The sequence below is a fragment of the Camelus dromedarius genome, chromosome 1 (genome assembly GCF_036321535.1).
Source record: "Camelus dromedarius isolate mCamDro1 chromosome 1, mCamDro1.pat, whole genome shotgun sequence".
NCBI lineage: Eukaryota > Metazoa > Chordata > Mammalia > Artiodactyla > Camelidae > Camelus > Camelus dromedarius.
In genome coordinates, this window is record NC_087436.1 from 87,207,103 (window position 1) to 87,225,593 (window position 18,491).

At 41.3% G+C, this 18,491-nt stretch overlaps 2 long non-coding RNA genes and 1 other non-coding gene across 3 annotated transcripts; 1 reads left to right on the forward strand and 2 right to left on the reverse strand.

Moving 5' to 3' along the window:
- The first annotated feature begins 4,788 nt into the window (after positions 1-4,788).
- LOC116147634 (uncharacterized) lies at positions 4,789-8,768 on the forward strand. Its single transcript, XR_004131175.2, has 2 exons — positions 4,789-5,005; positions 6,757-8,768. It is a non-coding gene; the product is annotated as an uncharacterized LOC116147634 (long non-coding RNA).
- A 212-nt stretch (positions 8,769-8,980) lies between these two features.
- Positions 8,981-12,886, reverse strand: LOC116147636 (uncharacterized). Its single transcript, XR_004131179.2, has 3 exons — positions 12,851-12,886; positions 12,437-12,573; positions 8,981-11,577 (listed from the first exon to the last, which is right to left on the reverse strand). It is a non-coding gene; the product is annotated as an uncharacterized LOC116147636 (long non-coding RNA).
- On the reverse strand, positions 12,050-12,171 carry LOC116149028 (small nucleolar RNA SNORA26). Its single transcript, XR_004132667.1, has one exon. It is a non-coding gene; the product is annotated as a small nucleolar RNA SNORA26 (small nucleolar RNA).
- Positions 12,887-18,491: the final 5,605 nt, after the last annotated feature.

Genomic DNA, 18,491 nt, shown 5'->3' on the forward strand with positions numbered 1-18,491 from the left:
CCTAGGTGTTTTCAAAAAAAACCACCTCATTAACATACCACTTTCACACTTAAGAAATTCCAAGGACTTTAGGAGCTCTGTGCCAGAGGGACAAAGACCCAAAATGTATTTCTTATACACCACAGTATCACAGTGCCTTAAACAAGGCAGGTGGTTATCAGGACCAAGGCAGATGTTGACATTGAGTTCCATACAGTTCTTGGGGCTCAGATTCCTTCCACCTCATTTCTCTGCCATCCTTAGTGTATCTGTTTCCCAGGGCTGCTGTAACACAGTACTGCAAACTGGAGGGCTTAACTATCAGAGATGTATTGTTTCACAGTTCTGGGGCTAGAAGTCTGCTATGAAGGAGCTGACAGGGTTGGTTCTTTCTGGTGGCTGGAAGGATGCATCTATTCCAGGCTTTCTTCCCTAGTAGTTCTCTGGCCACCTTGGGCATTCATTGGCTTGTAGAAGCATCTCTTCCTTCATCTTCATGTTCATATAGGGTTATCACTCAGTGTGTGTCTGTGTCCAAATTTCCCCTTTTTATAAGGACACCAGTCATTTTGGATTAGGGGCTCCTTTTTCTTCCATATGACCTCTTCTTATCTAATTACATCTGCAATGACCCTGTAATATCACATTTCTAATAAGGTCTTGTTCTAAGGTACTGGGGTGTTAGGACTTTGACATATGAATTTAGGGGAGACACAGTGCAACCCATAATACATAGGGTATGATATTAATCCTTATGGTCCAAGATAGCAGCTAGAGATCCAGCCATCACATTCACAGGGTCTTCTTAAAGGGCCAAGTCTTTGCAAGTCTTCCACATTAACTTGGATGTTTGCTCTGGAGGGTGTCTCAAAGCAGCCCAGCACAGACAGATTCTGGTTCTGAGGTGGTCACTGGAGAGTTGTCCATTTAAAGAGGATACTGGCCACATGTTAACAATGGCACCTCTTCAGAAGTAGGGTCAGAGAAAAGCCTGGCTGAGGACTGAGGAGAGGGAGAAGGAAGATTGTTGCTTCTCCTCAGATCATTCATTCCAGAGGGACTTCATGGAGGAGAAAGCATTTCAGGAGACATTTACAAGACCAAGTTGCTATGGCCACCTGGCTCATTTCCCACATTGGCTTCAGCCATAACATCCTTCGGACTTGCCAGTAGGATTCAGTGCCAACCTTCATTTGTTTGTGCTTTCTTCCCTCTCCCTTTTGTAATGTTTGTTCTGCTGGATGTTGTGGTTATTGTGTGCTCATCTCCTCTACAAGACCATATGCTCCTCAAGAGGAAACAAAGCCCCTTTTAAGTCTGATAGTCTTGTGGAGGTGGTGGTGGTGGGATTCATACCTTCAATCTCAGCTCAGCACTTATTACTATAGGAACCTAACCACCCCCTACCCTAAACCTTAGTTTCATCATCTGAAAAGTGAGGTAACAGTACTTACCTTGCAGTGTTATGATCATTAAAGATAACAAATGCAAATGCTTGGAGAATAGTAGATGCTCAATGGTAACTATTAGTCACTATTTGTCAGAGTTGCTCTCCAGGGCCTAGCACAGGGCATCTCCCAGAGTAAGTGCTCAATAGATATTTATTGCGGCAATGGAAATTTAGATCATGACTAAAACCCTGTGCTATATTCGAGTCTTGAAACTGATGATAAAATAACCATCACAGTGACTAGGAAACACAAGACACTGGAAAAGAAACAATTATCAAATGCCAGTGTTGTGGGGAGAAATAAATACACCTGATTTAAAAAGGAACACATGAAGGACATAATACGTACGTATCATTTTACAAGTCAGAAGACTTCAGTGTCTTTTGACTTGGAAAATGTCAACAAGACAATATGGTTTGAGGAATCCCTTACACACAGTAGGCAGATCTGACCTCTGATTGCAGGTCGGAGGGCAAATTCTCCCAACACAACTAGTCATGGCCCAGGAGAGCCCTCTAAGAGAGAGTTGGTAAGTACCTCGGACAAGAGCTGATAATATTACAGCAGGTATTACAGCAGGAATCTTTCCCTGTGAGTTGGAGATACGTATTTCATTTCAGGAAATGTCTCCCAAAGTTTGAGGCTCTCCTACACCTGAAATAATGTTTTCATTGTTAAAAGTGCAAGGTCAAAAGAGCTGGATGTCTTACCTATTTTTAAGACGATGTCTTCTGAATTTCTTTAAAAAAGATTTCACAGATATTTTTGAAGAGCAGTCCAGCAGTAAGCTCAGGTGGCTTGTGATTATGAAATGAAGTATCTGGTATTGGCCTCCAGATGTCTTCCAGGGCAGTTCTATCAACAGAACTTCCCATGAGGATGTTCTAATCTGCACTGTCCAATACAGTAGGCACTAGCCACGTGGCTATTTATATTTAAGATAAATTAAAAATTCAGTTCACTGAGACACTATCAAGGGTAATTATAAAGCTATAGTAATGAAGACCATGTGGTATTGGTGCAAAGACAGACACAACTGACAGATAAAACCAACCTATCAAATAGAATAGAGTGGGAAGTAGGTCAACACATGTACGGTCACCTGATATATGAAAACTTCAAGTAGGGGAAGTGGTCTTTTAAATAAACATGTTGGATTCACTGGATATCCACATAGAAAAAAAAGGTATCTGGACCCACCTTTATATCCCATCATTCACAATAATCAATTCAAAATGGATTGCAGTTCTAAGTGAGTGAACTAGAATAGTAAAGCATTTAGAGGAAAACAGAAAAGGAATCTTTATAACCTGAAGGGAGAGATTTCTTAAATAAAACCTATCATCATAAACATTTGATACATTGGAGTATGAAAATTAAGAACTTTTCCCCTCAAAGGACATCATTAAAAGAATGAAAAGGAACTCAGAATTGGAGGAGATATTTGCAACACATACACTTGACAAAGGATGCATGTTTTAAAAAGTCCTCTTATAATGGATAAACTGTGGTATATTTATCCAATGGAATACTACTCAGCAACGAAAAGAAATGAATTACTGACACACGCAACAACAGGAATGAATCTGAAATACAGTATGCTGAGTGAAAAAAATCTTATGCAAAACAGCACATACTGTATGAATCCAGTTATATGAAATTCTGAAACAGGTAAAGCTAATTTACAGTGGAGGGGAAAAAAATCAGAACAGTGGTTGCCCCCAGGAAAGTGGAAATGGAGACTGAATGAAAGGCAGCATTGAACTCAAAATTCCTTTGCTCAAAACTCAGCAAATGTACACTGAAGATTTGTACATTTCATTTCATGTAAGTGCTACATCAAAAGAAACCTTAAATATTGAATTCTAATTAATTATATATATGCTGAAGTCTTTAGAGAACACGTATTGCTATCTCCAATTAACTTTGAAATGCAGCAACATTAAGATGGATAAAGTGAAGCATAGAAATGTAATAAAGCAGGTTTTATAAAATGTTAATGGTGGAATCTGTGTGGTAAGTTTACATGTGGTTACTGTAAAATTTGTTAAACTTTGCTAAATATTTGAATTTTTATAATCAAATGTTAGGAAAAATCAAATAAAAACGTTCAACTCAGAAAAATTGGCAAAAAATGTAACAGAAACTTCATAAAGTTATTTCTAAGTAACCAACAAAAATGAAAAGGTGCTTAACTTCACTAATCAGGGAAATGCAAATTAAAATTACAAGAGACACAATTATTACCCACCATAATGGCCAAAATGAAAAAAGATAGAAAATATCCATTGATGATGAGAATGTGGAACGACTGGAACGCTCATGGATTGCTGATCGGAGTGTAAATTTGTGTAAACACTTTGGAAAACTGCTTTTAAAACTGCTTTAAAACATCTACTAAATTTGAACATGGCACAAATTATGATCCAACAATTCCATTTCTAGGTATGTACCCAGCATGATTTGTGTGTTTACAGGTATATGTCAATAAGTAGCACTCTCTGCCAGAGTGGCAATAAGGAGCCACAGAAGGATTTGCCACTTCAGAGATTTGAGGATTTGAGACATGATCAGATTTGTATTAGGAAGATTAATTCATGGCTTTGTAGAGAATGGCAAGGAGAGGAGCTAAGCGGCTGTTTGTAGAAGTAATCCAGCAGTTAAGAAGTCCCGAATTAAAGTAAGGAAGAAAGGGACAAAAAGACAGAATACATTTCAGGTCACTAAATTTCCCTGTTTCTGGTTTCTTCACTTAAAAAATATTTTTAACATACCTACTTCATTGACGATTATTTAGATGATTTCATGAGTTACGGCGCAAGGGGGCTAGTGACTGTTTTAATGAAATAAAGCAATTCTCATTGCATATTATGCAGAGCAAGACGTAGATGTTGAGATGAGAAAGCTCTTAGAGAAATATCTTTAACTTGTTAAGGTCCATGGTAGCCTGCTTTCTCTCAAGCACAGGTAAAAATCAGCTCCCTGTCTAGGACTGGGTCAGTTTGAGAACACAGGATAGAAGGCCGAGATTAGGAATGAGACAGAACATATTAGAATCTGAGCGTTAAATGGTACTAAAATGCCACAGGAGAAGAGTTAGGATTCTACTCCGGAAACCTCATCTCGGGCGCACGGAACTGAGAGTAGAATATGCCTTCCCTCGCCTACTTCCCACCTTCTCAGCTGAGAGGAGCCCCCTAAGGGGGCGGGGATTCATGACGAAGGGGTGGAGCTGGGGCCAATGGGACGCGAGCTTTCCCGTGCTTAACCAATTGGGTACGCCCAAGGCCGCCTCTATCCAGTGATTGGCAGACAGCGCCTCCGAGGGTTCTCGCGGCTTATAGGGCAGTCAGAACTCTCGCGAGGGTGTTTGTCTTCCTGAATTTTGGGCCCTTGGTCCGGCTGCCGGATGGTGTTTCCCCGCCTCCGGTGCTTTGCTCTCCTGGTGGCTTTCGCCTGCTCCCCACCTTGAGCTGAGGGGCGTCGAGAGGCGGTGGGCGAGGCCAGGAGTTTGACGAGCCGCAGGCAAGGAGCTTCCCGTCCCGAATCCCGGACCAGCCGTGCCCAAGACAGAGGTGAGGCGCGGCCCCGGCGCCGGGGTCTCCTAGCCACCCAGGTTCGGGCTTTTCCTCGCGTTCCCCTGCCTTTTCCGCAGGAGCGGAGTTTCGCCGTCAGAGCCGCTCTGCTGCTGTTTGGCAGAAGGAACCCTGGTAGTAAGGCGCGACGTGATTAGGCCCTGCCAGGTGCTGACCCTTATGGGATTAACCGCCTTGCTTAAATGGCTGGTTCTTCTTCCAGCCTGTTTCTAGCTCGTGTTTATTCAGCTGATGTACAGATAGTTCAAGTGAGGGTAAGGTTACATCTACCTTTTGGAGTTCGTTTCTAATGCAGAAACTTAAAGCAGCCCTGTTCGCCTCCTTCTGAAGGTAATGCAGATTCCTCCTGTAAAGGAGCATGTTGAATTCTTACACTTGGCAAACAACACAAAATTATCTTGAAGTACTTTATACTTAATACTATTAGGTCTTGAGCCTGAGTCTATGTTTTCACTGAAGCAAAAGCAGTGCCAAGGGGGTAAAAAGGCATCAGGGATTGGGAAGAAAATACTTAGCCCTGTAGATATTTGAATCTTCACGTACCATTGTAAAGCTGATAGAGAATAACAAATGTTGGTAAAGATGTGGAGAAATTGGAGCCCTTGTGCATGGCTGGTGGGAATGTAAAATGGTGTAGCTGCTGTGGAAAAGTTTGACGGCTCCTTTAAAAATTGCATATAGTAACCATATGATCCAGCAATTCTGCTTCTTGATGTAAACCCAAAATAATTGAAAGCAGAGACTCAGAACAGTTGCTTGTACATTCATGTTCATAGTAACATTATTTACAATAGCCAAAAGGTGAAAAAAACTCAAATGTCCGTCTGGAGATGAATGGATAAACAAAATGTGGTATTATTCAACTTTAAAAAGGAATAAATAATACCCGCTACAATGTGGGTTAACCTTGAAAACGTAAGTGAAATAAGCCAGATACAAGGGCAAAAACTGTATGATTCCACTTAGATGAGATACTTGGTGTAGTTAAATTCAGAGACAGAAAGTAGAATATTACCACGGACTGGGGAGAGAACAGAATGGGGAGTTACTGTATAATAGGTACAAAATTTACTTGGGATGATGGGGAAGTTCTGGAAATATGGTTGCACAACATTGTGAATGTAATTAATGCTACTGAACTGTACACTTAAAATATTTGAAAGGTTTACTTTTGTTATGCATATTTCACTACAATAAAAACAAAAAGCAATGCTCATCAGTAGATACAATCTAAGATCACAATCAATCATTGGAAAACCTTGTTTTAATTCTAGCATCTACATTGTACAATTATAATTTGTGAAAACTTTCAGAACTGAATGAAATTCATGTCCAGAGCTTACAAGATGTATGTGCCTTTGTTTTAAACTGAATACACTAGGTAGCATTTGCAGGATGTATATGGGTAACAGTACTTGTGTGAGGATTCCTAGATACCCATGCACATGTATTTTTTTGTATTAAACAGACTGGAGATAACAGCATCCATTCTCGTTATGTATTTTGGTATCTTGCATTCGGCCTATCAACATCAACAGAAAAACAATCATTTCAAATTAGCTCATTCTAAATATATAGCCAAGTGGCAGCTTCTATGTTATTAGGATGTATTTTATCTTGGGTTCTTTTTGAGGGGTAAATGCTCACTGTACATGGTTAATATATTTCAATTATCATTTTCCTATTCATTTGACAAGTGAGAAAATGATTTATTTCCTCCCTTTTTGTAGGTGGGAAAATAGGCATTCAAGCTGAGATGGTAATGATGCTGAAACTGTCAACTTCTCCAAAACTTACTTGCAGTCTTCTGTTTTGACCAAGTTTTCACACTGTCTTATGAAATCAGAAAAGGACTGTTGCCCGGATGCTATGTGCTTCAGCTGGCCACAGCAGTGCTTTCAAGGTGGCCAGCTAACTTTTGTGAGTAGGTGTGAGTAGAATTTTTTCGTTCATCGTTAAAATGAGTGACTGTTATTTAGAGCAAAGAACTCATGTTAAACTTTGTGTAAAGTTACTGAGACACTTGAAATGTTAAAAGTAGCATATGGTGAAGAAGTAATGTCAAGAGCAAGAGTTTTTGACTAGCACAAAAGGTTTAAAGGCAGAGGTGATGTCCACTGTGATGCAAGAGGCCCTCCGGTCACCCACAGAACACGTGAAAATGTCCAGAGGGTCAGAAATTTGGTTTGCTCAAACAGCCAATTAACTGTAAGAAAAATAACTGAAAAGCTAAATTTAGACAAAGAATCAGATTAATTCTGAAAGAAAACTTGCACTGGAGGAGTTTCGGGCAAGATTCTCTCTCCTGCCATTGTGGTTGATGATCATGTAGAGGCCAAACTAAAATAGAGCTGCACAGGAACCTGCCACGGGGGTGTGTATTCAGGGCACAGTGCTAGTTTCATTGTTCTTGAAGAAACTTCAGGCTGAATCTAAAATGAGCTGAGCTTCAAACATTTTTCATTGGCTTTGTAGGTACCTGATTTAAGCAGAGTGAACCTGTAGAGTTGAGTGTGACAGAGTAGAGAGGATGGAGCTAGTTCATTAGGAGGAACTGGGAAGCTAATGGGAAACTATTAGCTCAGAAGGAGGAACTAAACATGGGAGCACTTCTCATTTCATCAAAATGAACTTATTTGAATAATCAGTAAGTTACCTGCAGGTTGGGAGTTAAACCTTAAACAGGGAGCTAGAGATCACTGTTACTCTGTATGGAAATATCTCAAAAAATACAGTGGCCACTTTCAGGCAAAAAAGACTTGTAATAATGAAACTCTTGTGGGAGATTGAACTCAGATATTGGAAAAAGGTATTCAAATCTGTCAGCCGGAAAAAGGCTGCAAGGAGTGGTGGGCAGTGACACCTCCCCCCCAATCAGGACCTGATTTTGGTCAAAAGCTCATAAAACCTTCTATTCTTTATGTAATCTAAATTCCAATTTTAAACATTTATTTTTAGATATACTGTTCAGGTCTGCAATTTGGTATGAAAGGTAGACAAATAGAGCTCAATTTTGAGCCTAACTTATTTCATCAGAATAAGTTTCCATAGGTTGAAAGGAGTTTCAAAAGGCATTACTCTGAGTAGCAACAAGGACTGAGTTTGACCTTCACATTTTCCATGCTGAACTTAAATTTGAGTGTGGTGGTCAGATCCTGAGCTCCAGCTCTAATGCTATTAAGTATTCAAAGGGAAGGCATCACTTTGAATATTCGAGAGGCCACAAATAGCTTCAAGTCCGTTATGGTCAATTGGCAGTTTTGCTGAAACATGGTCTCTGCCCCAGCTTCCTTACCAGTCTCTAGTATGATGCTGCATCATTCAGTATCAGTGTTGCTGCAACCGAGATACAGCACAAGTCCTGTACCTGGAGAACGTTAAGTCAGAGCCCTCTGGCAGTGACCCTGAGAAGACTAGTTAACTATGCTATTCCTTTTTTTAAGCATCCCAGAAATTCAAGTTTACATTTCATAAGAAACATGAGCCAAAACTAAATGAGGTCGTTTATGGAAAAACTGTCTAATTTTGACAGCCTTTGTTACCTCTGGGACACTGCTGATCAAAGCTGCAGGGCCTACAAGGCAAAAACTACAATTAGAGTAATTTTTTCCTATTGTCTTAGCTTCTGTTACTGATTTTTTTTTTTACAACTTGAACTTTGGATGCTGTTTTTAACTGTGTAATGAAATTTATTAAAGTACACATAAATAATTCACATTCCAATAAACCATACAGATTTTTATGCTTGTTTTGATAATCTGTTGTATTATATTTTAGCCACATGCAGATATCACCTGTGAAATAATTTACATTGACTAGTTAAGATCTACCTTCACCCATCCACCAATAAGGCACTAGTGAAAACTGGTGTGGTGAGGCTCCAGCTACAGCTTATTTGTGAACTTAAGCTTTCCATCCAAGTTACCCAGGCGGCTGGAACAGATTAATGCAAACTTGGTGGCTTAAACAAGTTTATTCTTAATTCTGCAGTCCAGGAGTCAGAAATCAATCCCACTGGATCAAACCAAGTGTATGCTCCCCCAGGAGACTCTGGGGGGTGGGGTTTGGGAATCAACATGTTCCTCCCACCTTCCAGCAGCTGCCAGCATCACCCCAGTTTCAAGGCCAATATCAAATCTGCTGCACCTTCATATGGCCTCCACCTTTGTGCATGGAACCTCCTTGTGCCTCCCTCTTATAAGACACTTGTGATTAGATTTAGGGCCCACGGAGATGATCCAGGATGGTCTCCCCATCTCAAGACCCTTTTGGGGGCCATTATTCAACCTACTACACCATCTCTCTAGGTTTTTACAGGTTTTTCTTCTGTCTTCATATAATCTCTAGGACTGCCAATGAACTTTTTGCAGTAATGGAAATGCCCTATATCTGCTGTCTAGTACGGTAGCCCCTAGCCATAGGTGAGCACTTGAAGTATGGTTAATGCACTTGGGGGGGCTGAACTCTTATTTTAGGTTTGATTTAAACAGCCATGTGTGACTAACAGCTGTCATATTGGACAGTGCAGTTCTAGTATTTCTGTAGCTCTAAACTCTGGACTCTGAACTACTGTTTAGTCTAGTGGACTTCAAACTGTAGCTAAAACCCTTATTGCCAAACAAGTTATTCAGAAAACCAAAGTATGAACAAGACTGCACTGGTTCAAATTGGCTGGTGGGAGAGGGAGGATCCGTGGCAGACCCAGGGTCTCCGTGTGTTCATCCATCCCATGTAAGTCCTCAAGGGGCAAAGAACTGCCACCAGGACTCGGTGGAGTCGAGCTATTTGTGAAAAACCAGTGGTTATCCTTGGGAACTTTGCTAGAGCCTTCAGACTTTAACAATTGTTTTATATCTTTCATCATGACGGTAGCTAGAAGAGATTGTCATTCTCTTGGTCCCATTTTCACTTTCACTGGACCACTGTTGACATGGTGTCTTGCACACTCCTTGTTCTGCCAGAACAACCCTCTATAGCCTATTAAGGCTTCAGGACTGTTCTCTCTCAATTTTTCTTCCCCTTTATATGTAGCATTTGAAGTCACCTCATGTAAGCCTTTTGTCCTACCAAATACCATCTCCTCACTGCACTCAGCTAAGGAAGCATCACAGGCCTCCATCAATGGATCCACTGGAAGCCTCCATCAATGGATCAATTGCGATCACACACATTAACTTTTTTCTGCTTTGTTCACTGATGTTTTCACGATACCTACAATAGTACTTGGCCCATAATGGATGCTCTGTTATTTACTGAATGAACATTAAAGCCAGTATTTTAGTCTTATATAAATACTAAATATCCGTATTGTCATTTTGCTCCATACAGTATTATAAAAATGATCTTTTAGCACTACCAAGTCCTAACTACTTACCAGGTAGTTAGATGTACTGTGTATGAACTAACTTCAGTAACTATGATTACCAGCTTACAGACAAACTGAAGCTAAGTAACTGGTCTAAGATCACATGGAAGGGTAGGGAGCTGAATCTAGGCTCTTACTGTGCTCCTGCTAAGAACAGGTGGCTGTAAGCCACCCACTTGAATGCCATTTATAATTCAACTCAATACAATTAATGATATTAATCCTGATTATAAATGATACTGCTCCTTGTACTATAGTCACCATGGGTTTAGTGTTCAAGTTAAACATTTGAGAACCTATGCCAGGTCTTGGTTAGACCCCAAGAATATGTGGACTTCAGCTGTAAGAGTCCAGAGGAGGGGGCAGTCAGGCAAGTACACAAGCAACTACAAATGTTCTCCCAAGTATGCGAAGGCCATTACAGGGTGCTACAGAAATCCAGAACATGAGCACTTGGGAGAAAGACAGTCACAGAAAAGTTGGATAAGACTGGGAAGGCGTATAGGTGAAAGGGTGCACACCAGGTAAGTTATAGCATGATAGAGGCCAGAGCAAGTTGCCATTTTAGAGTGGTCTAAAATATCCACCTTAGCCCTGCACACAGACTGTCACAAGATCCTCCCTTAAGGCTATTGCTCTGCAGCTTCACTTTACTTTCCCCCAACACCTTTAAACGCTTCCCTCCCCAGGGCCTTTGCACTTGCTCCCCCTCTGCCTGAAATGTTTTTCACCCACATAGACAGTTGATCCTTCAACAAGGCAGGGGTTAATCTGGATATAATTTACAGTGGGCCCTCCTTATCCACATACTCAACCAACCATGGACAGTATAGTACTGCAGTATTTACTATAGAAAAATATCCGTGTATAAGTGGACCGACAAAGTTCAAACCCATGTTCCTTAAGGGTCAGCTGTGTATCAACTTCATAGAGTCGTGAGAATCTAACTGAAAAGATGAAAATAAAGCACATGCTACACTGCCTTCTCACCAGCAGCATTACCCCACTGCGCTAACACATGTGCCAGTGCAGACACGTGGCTGCTCCATATTATGTATGTGAGGCTAGCTGACTTCATTAGAGGCACTTGCGTATAAGAACTGCAGAGTGATAATTGGTGTAAGTCAGTTAAAATACCAGCATCAGTGCATTCCAGCTTCAATGGCTTGTATCTGTAGTTTTCAACCTATATAAGGAAAGCAAAGGCTTAAATTACCTTTTTGAACAAATAGGAAGAAAAAAAACACTTTGAGGTACATTCTTTTCAGTTTGTCTCAAAGGATGTCCAGAAGAAGCCGTTTGTATACATGTCCCATCAGCTAGCTTTTTTTCCACCTTCAAAGACGACAAAAGTATTCAAATTCCCTTATCCATTTGAAAACCCTAGATGGTATCCTCAGAGTCTAAAAAGCCAGCCTAGAGGAGTGGGAGCTATAGCTCAGTGGTAGAGCTCATGCTTAGCATGCATGAGGTCCTGGGTTCAATCCCCAGTATCTCCATTTAAAAACAAAGAAAAACATTTAAAAAATAATAAAAAGCAGGCCTGAAGGTATCATCAAAGGTAAAGTTTAAACGTGACACTCTGTTTGCTTTTAACTGTATAAAAATACCACAAAGCACAAAGGTGCTTAAGATGAAAGGAAATTTTCTTTTGGTTCAGCTGTGACTCCAGACAGGATCCAAAGAGGAGTTCTACAATCTCTTCTCTGGGTTTTATGGAGACTTACTTTACCCTTCTGTGTTAGCCTCTTAAGGCACTGCGTCAGCCTTAAAAGGGCACAGGAAAGGGCGATGTGGGTTTTTCACAGGGTTCGCGACGATTTCCTGAACTCCCCTCCCGTAAATATACGTGGACCTCAGCAGTTCTTTTAACGAGTCCGAAAACCCACTAGAAGCAGCTGTTCTGCTTGTGAACATCCGTTTCCTTTGTTAAAGGAGAGCCGGATTCCAGCCTTTGCTCCAAGCACGTGCCTGGAAACGCTCTGGTGGCCATTGGCCACGTGCTCGGGACCGAGTCATTTCACGTCACTCAAGGACGGACATACCTGCGCTTAGAACTCAGGCCGCTGCACCGCAGACGTCGGAGACAAACTCCCAGGCCCAGAGTGGGTCCGAGACCCGCTCTTACTGCCGCAGCCGGGGTCGGGCCCCGAACCCGCTACAAAGTAGCGGCGGCTTTGCCCTGGGGAAGCAAAGCACAAACTTGTTACCGCGCTGGTCCTGCTCTCCGGGAAACCTCCAAGCGACCCGCGCGGCGTGTGTGCCTCACGCGGCCCCGGGACGAGCACAATCGCCCGCCCCACCCGGGCCGCCGAGGGCTGCTCTACCCCTACGTTCTGGCCGCCGGGAGCAGCGGAGCTCCGGGCGGGCAAAGCTTGAGGGGACACGGGGCGTGCCCAGCCCCATCCAGGCCTGTATGCCAGGCGGGTGCCCAACCCGCCCCACCCGCCCTCGCTTACCGCTCAAGTCTGCGAAACTGAGGCCGGTGACTGGCGTGCAGCGCAGACACTGCAGGCGGGGCGGGGCGGGAGGAGGGCCGCGGGGTGGGCAGCCAATCCCCAGAAAGCCTCCGGACAGGAGCGGGGAGCAAGGAGTGGACGGCAGGGGCGGGGGGTGGGGGTGCGGACAGCCAATCCCCAGGGAGTTTCCGGAGGAGGGCGGTGCGGGCCCAGCCATTGGTGCCCGCAGTCTCCGCCCGCCCGGGTCCTTCTGGGTTTTCCCTGCCGGGAGGACGAGCCAAGCCTATGCGGAACATCCTTCCCGGAAGCTCTAGAAGTTTTGGCTCCTCCCCAGGCCTTGGCCCTCGGGGATCCGGTGTCTTCCTCCGAACTCCCCTTGGGAGGCTCTAGCGGTTACCCCAGGGATGGGCCAGGACCCAGAGATTTCCCTTCCTACAACTATATCAGTTTAGTGTGTGTTTAGAACGTGTCCTGCTAAACTGTAAGCTTAAAGAGAGGCCAGGACCACGTCTTCTTGAACAGCTCACCTCATGATCCCTCCTAAATCTGGAAGGACCAGCCTCCTCTCCACATGCGCTGTGTTCATTCATTCACAGTGTTCACTAAGTAGGCTGTAATCAGCTAGGCGGCGGAAGTGGAGCGGGAGTCACCATAAACCTTGGCTAGGTGGTGGACTCAAACTTGGCAAACAAGTAAGTGGATCAAAATTGGAGTATATGCTAAAATGAGAACTTGTATTACTGTTTAAAGAATTTACCATTAACAAATTTAACCCTCAAAATATCATCCCATCATTTTAGGTGGGATAAGTGAGACATGTTGAGTAACTTTCAAAAGTCACAAAGCAGCTAGCAAGTGGTGGATCTGGGGTTCGAACCCAAAAAGCTTGAAGGCAGAGCCCCTCAAAACACTATAGTACACTGCTCTCCTCAAGTGGGTGGAGTGGAAAGGGAAACAAATGGCCTACATTTGATTGGCTGATCGAGGTAGGCATCTCGGGGATTGGGGGTCTACAGGCACAAAGACCTGCCTGTAGTAGAGCCTGGAGGAAGAACAGGAAATGGGAAAGCGCTTGACCTGTTAAGGACCCCAAAGTGTAAATGGAACTTAAGGATGCAGGAGCAGAGAGGCCTGTAAAGAGAGTGGATTGGGGCCAGACCATGCAGGAGGCACAGGAGGAGTTTGTGTTTTATGCTGAGAACAATGGAAAGCTGTTCAAGCATTTTTAAACAGGGGATGATAGGACGTGATGCAGGCTGTGGTTTAAGGATGTGATTAAGATGATCTCGTGGGAAGAAATGTAATACAATTTATCAATAATCCTAGCAGCCAGCCACTACTTGGCAGATATTCATCAGATTACAGTAAAATGGGTTAAGATGGCAGAGGGAACACCAGTTTGCTGTCCCTTCACCTTTCTCATCTCAGTCTTCCAAACATAAAGCAGAGAGCAGCATCTGGGTCACCAAGCTGAGATTCAACATGACCCTGGCTGTAGGAAGAGCTTGGTATGATCAGGCAGGACCACCAGTGACCTGACAGGGTGCTAGGCAATGGATCCAGTTACCAGAAGTGGGCAGAAAGTCTCAGCCAAATCTGGCAGTTGTGGTGGTGGAGAAGCTTAGTTCTGATGCTCAGCAATCTCTCCTATATAAAATGAGGTTAGTTTTACATACTTAGAAATGATGGGTCACCCCACAGAAAGTCTCCCTAAAATCCAGACTCGAACATAAAGATGGCCAGTTGCTTCACTCTCTGAGAAGCCACTAAGCCCTCTGGACATAAAAGCTGCTGGGAAGTGATCTGGAAACAGTCTGACACTGCTTTTCTCCACCCTCTTTGAGATGGACTATATATCACATGTTCCTCTTCTTTTTTTTTTTTTTTTTTTACTGTCTTGCACAGAAATATTAATCCCAGTATCTTCTTCAGGCCTTTTTTAAATTCACTTTTTTTGTTGTTTTCCAACAGAAAAAATCCTAATAATAAATCTGAAGCCCTCTTAGTCCCTTCATTCTATTTGTGTGGTAAAACTCAGCTCGTTCATAGTTGATAAATGTCAGATGGGAGCTTGACATCCATGTATAAAGAAAGAAGTGGTACATATTAAAAGGGAGATGGAATTAACCATGAACTTGAAAATGACTTGTATTTGTTTGTAATATTTTTTGTATTTGTTTTTGTATTGTAACTTTTCTTCAATTTATTGTTCATTATTGTTCATTCTTTTGTTTATTCATTGTTTATATCCCATTTTAGTCCAAAAAGAGTGTGAATGTAGTTTCCAAGAATACATTACAATGGTATTTGAAAAACACAGTGAGGAAATTGGACTGCAGGGAAAATAAGATAAAGTCTGAGGCTAGTACACAAAATACAACCCATGAAACTCTGTATCCTTGCTGGAATACAGCCAAAAAATTTGCTCTGATTTGCCTGGCAGTAAAAGTAAAAATCAGAAAATAGAAACAAACCAGGGAGATACTCAAGAGAAATACAAAGATTCCAGATGGAAATTCTTCATGAAGAGGGCACTGCAAACAACCTCCTCAGTATAAGTAATAAAATACTTATTAGTATTTTTATAACCTAAAAAGAATGTTTGTAATTCATATGTCCAAGATTTTTGATGCTCAGGCAAAGAGGATTTCCTAATCAAGGTGATTTCACATGCTGGCAAAAGGGTTATCATGCCAAGTGACATTTAAGAAGAAAATTGGATCTGATTATGAAGCAGATAGGCCACACTCTGTAATACTGAAAACAGTGATTGAAAACAGGTAGCATGCTCCCGTAAGAAAGACGTAGTAATTTGGGTTAATTCTCTGGTCAAAGATTCAGTATTAAGTTGGGTATGTGGGATTGTGTGTGTGTGTGTAGCATTAGGTTTTTAAGACAACTGTATCTCTAACAAAGATTAAAAAGTTGGGTTCTGAAGCACTGTATCATCTTAGGAAGTTCTCTACAATAAAATGTTAAGTCTAGCACCTAGCCTGAAAGTAAAAATTTATTTTGATATGAAATTAATTCATTGCTTAGAGTAAATATCAACTGCATATTTGGTTAACAAGAATTCATCCTCTTAGAACTTAAAGTGGCTTTTGAGGAAAGAGTGTGAATAGCTTTTCTCTTTTTTTAAAAATGACCAAGTAACTGAGCTCAATGCCTTTCTGTTCTGTCCATTAATTTCTCTGAGTTAATGGAATTATTCTCAATTCTCCCCTTGACCTTTTCCTGCTGAAAATCTAAAATGTAAGAACGTGACTCTAATATTTGCCCCTCAGTCTCAACCTAACATTGCAGGTACAACTGAAATTTTTGGAATCAAAACAAATTAAAATAATCAAGATGCCCTGAGTTCCTTCATTCTTAAATTTTTATCATGAAAACTTCTAAATATGCACAAAGATAGAATTCAACAAGTCCCTGTGTATTGATCTTCCAATCAACAACTATCAACCAAAACCAGCATTTATTTTGCATACTTGTTCTGTTTATCTCCCTTCTTTGTCAAAGAAGATAAGATCTTATTTCACCCCCAATATTCCAGTATTAATCTCAGAAGAGAAGACATAATCATACCTGACAACAATGCCAGCATGATTGCTAGGAAAATAAACAGTAATTACAAGTTCATGTTCGACTTCCCTCATTGTCTAAAAATGTCTCTTTTACAGTTTGTCTGAATCAAAATTCAAACAAGATTTACTTATTATTTTAGTTATGTCTTCAGAATTTGTTTTGAGCCTTTTAGTCTAGAAAAAAAAATGCCCTCCTATTTTTTTGTTCCAATGCCTTTAATTTTTTAAATAACAGTTTTGGGAATGTAATTCAGATACTATAAAATTCACCCTTTTAATGTGTGCAACTCAGTAGTTTTTAGTGTATTCACAGAATTGTACAATCACCACCATTATCTAATTCCAGAACATGTCTATCACTCCAAAAAGAAACTCTGACCCACTAACAGTTACTTCCCATCCCTCCTCCCCACATCCTCTGACAACCACTAATTTACTTTCTGTCCCTATGGATTTGCCTATTCTGGACATTTCATGTAAATGGAATTATACAAGATGCGGTCTTTTGTTTCTGGCTTTTTAAATTTAGCATAATGTTTTCAAGGCCCAACAAACAAGAGAAGTGCTATGCACTGCTGGACTTTATTCCTTTTATGGCTGAATAATATTCCATTAATTGGATGTACTAAGTTTTGCTTACCTGTTTATCAGCTGGTGGACATGCCTTTGACTTTCTGAAGATATCAGGTCAGTGGTCCTGTGGTGTGTTCCACATGCTGCCTCATTGCTTCCTTCTGCTGCTGTTCACCTGTGTCTTTATCCTCTATTTTTCTCAAAGACTGAGAGAAACCTTGGTTGTCAGACTTAGTGGGTAAAAGAACTACGGGGCACACTTGCTAAAGGTGCAGAATTCCGGGCTCCATCAGTGGGGAGTCTGATTTAGTCTGACTTGAGAGGGAGCCCAGGAATCTGCATTTTAAGACACCAGCTGATTCTGATGCAGGTATTCCCAGAATACACCTTGAGAAACTCTGCTAGGTGTCCCTAAATCTTGATTTTAATAGCGCTTGACATTTCACAGAAAAGCTGTAAGAGCAACTGGTAGTTTATTGACCAAGACTTTTTAGAAATAAAGTTGGAAATATTACTTACAGAATAACTAAAAAGGGCCTAAGTTAATACCCTGGCTGATGTCCTCTGGGTTGGAGATGGACATCTGAAAAAATGATGCTCATCCTTCACTGTGGGAATTGTGGATGTTAATTAGCCACCCTGGAGTGAGGGAAGTAGCCAAATTTAGCTTTAAAGGGTATGAAAGCCAAATGGCCTCTAAGAATTAAATTACTGCATCGATATTTACAGTATTGTCCTCAACATTTACAAATGCACTTGGATTGATTAATTGGACTACCTTTTGATTCAGGAAATTTTTTTTTAACATTTTTTATTGATTTATAATCATTTTACAATGTTGTGTCAAATTCCAGTGTTCAGCACAATTTTTCAGTTATTCATGGACATATACACACTCATTGTCACATTTTTTTCTCTGTGAGTTATCATAACATTTTGTGTATATTTCCCTGTGCTATACAGTGTAGTCTATTCTACAATTTTGAAATCCCAGTCTATCCCTTCCCACCCTCCACCCCCCGTGATTCAGGAAATTTTAACCCTTAATCTGAAGCCACTTTCTGTTAGGTGACCAAGAACAAAGTAAGTTGGAAATACTCTAAGAGAGCTCCCCTTTTCCTCTAAAAATAGGTTACAACAAAGTACAACCCTTTTTGCTTCAACACTTTTTCGTTATTTGTTTCACTACCTAAATAGTGTATTTTAAACACCAAAAACTCCTCAGTATGAAGAGTGGTTTTCCTTTAATTTAATGACAAGGGTTTCCTTTTACTTAATAGATGAGTGATACTCCTAACGGTCTTTTAATGGTTCTCGTTCAGCCAAAGTAGCAAATGGAGTTCCATTTACCTTGTGCATCTCATTAAGCTACTACAGAAGAGGGTAACAGGGGCAAAAAACCACCAGTGATTTTTGGGCTGTGAGAGAAAAAAAAATGGATTCCAGGATATGAAAACTTAGTGGGCATTTATAGGGGAATTACCAGT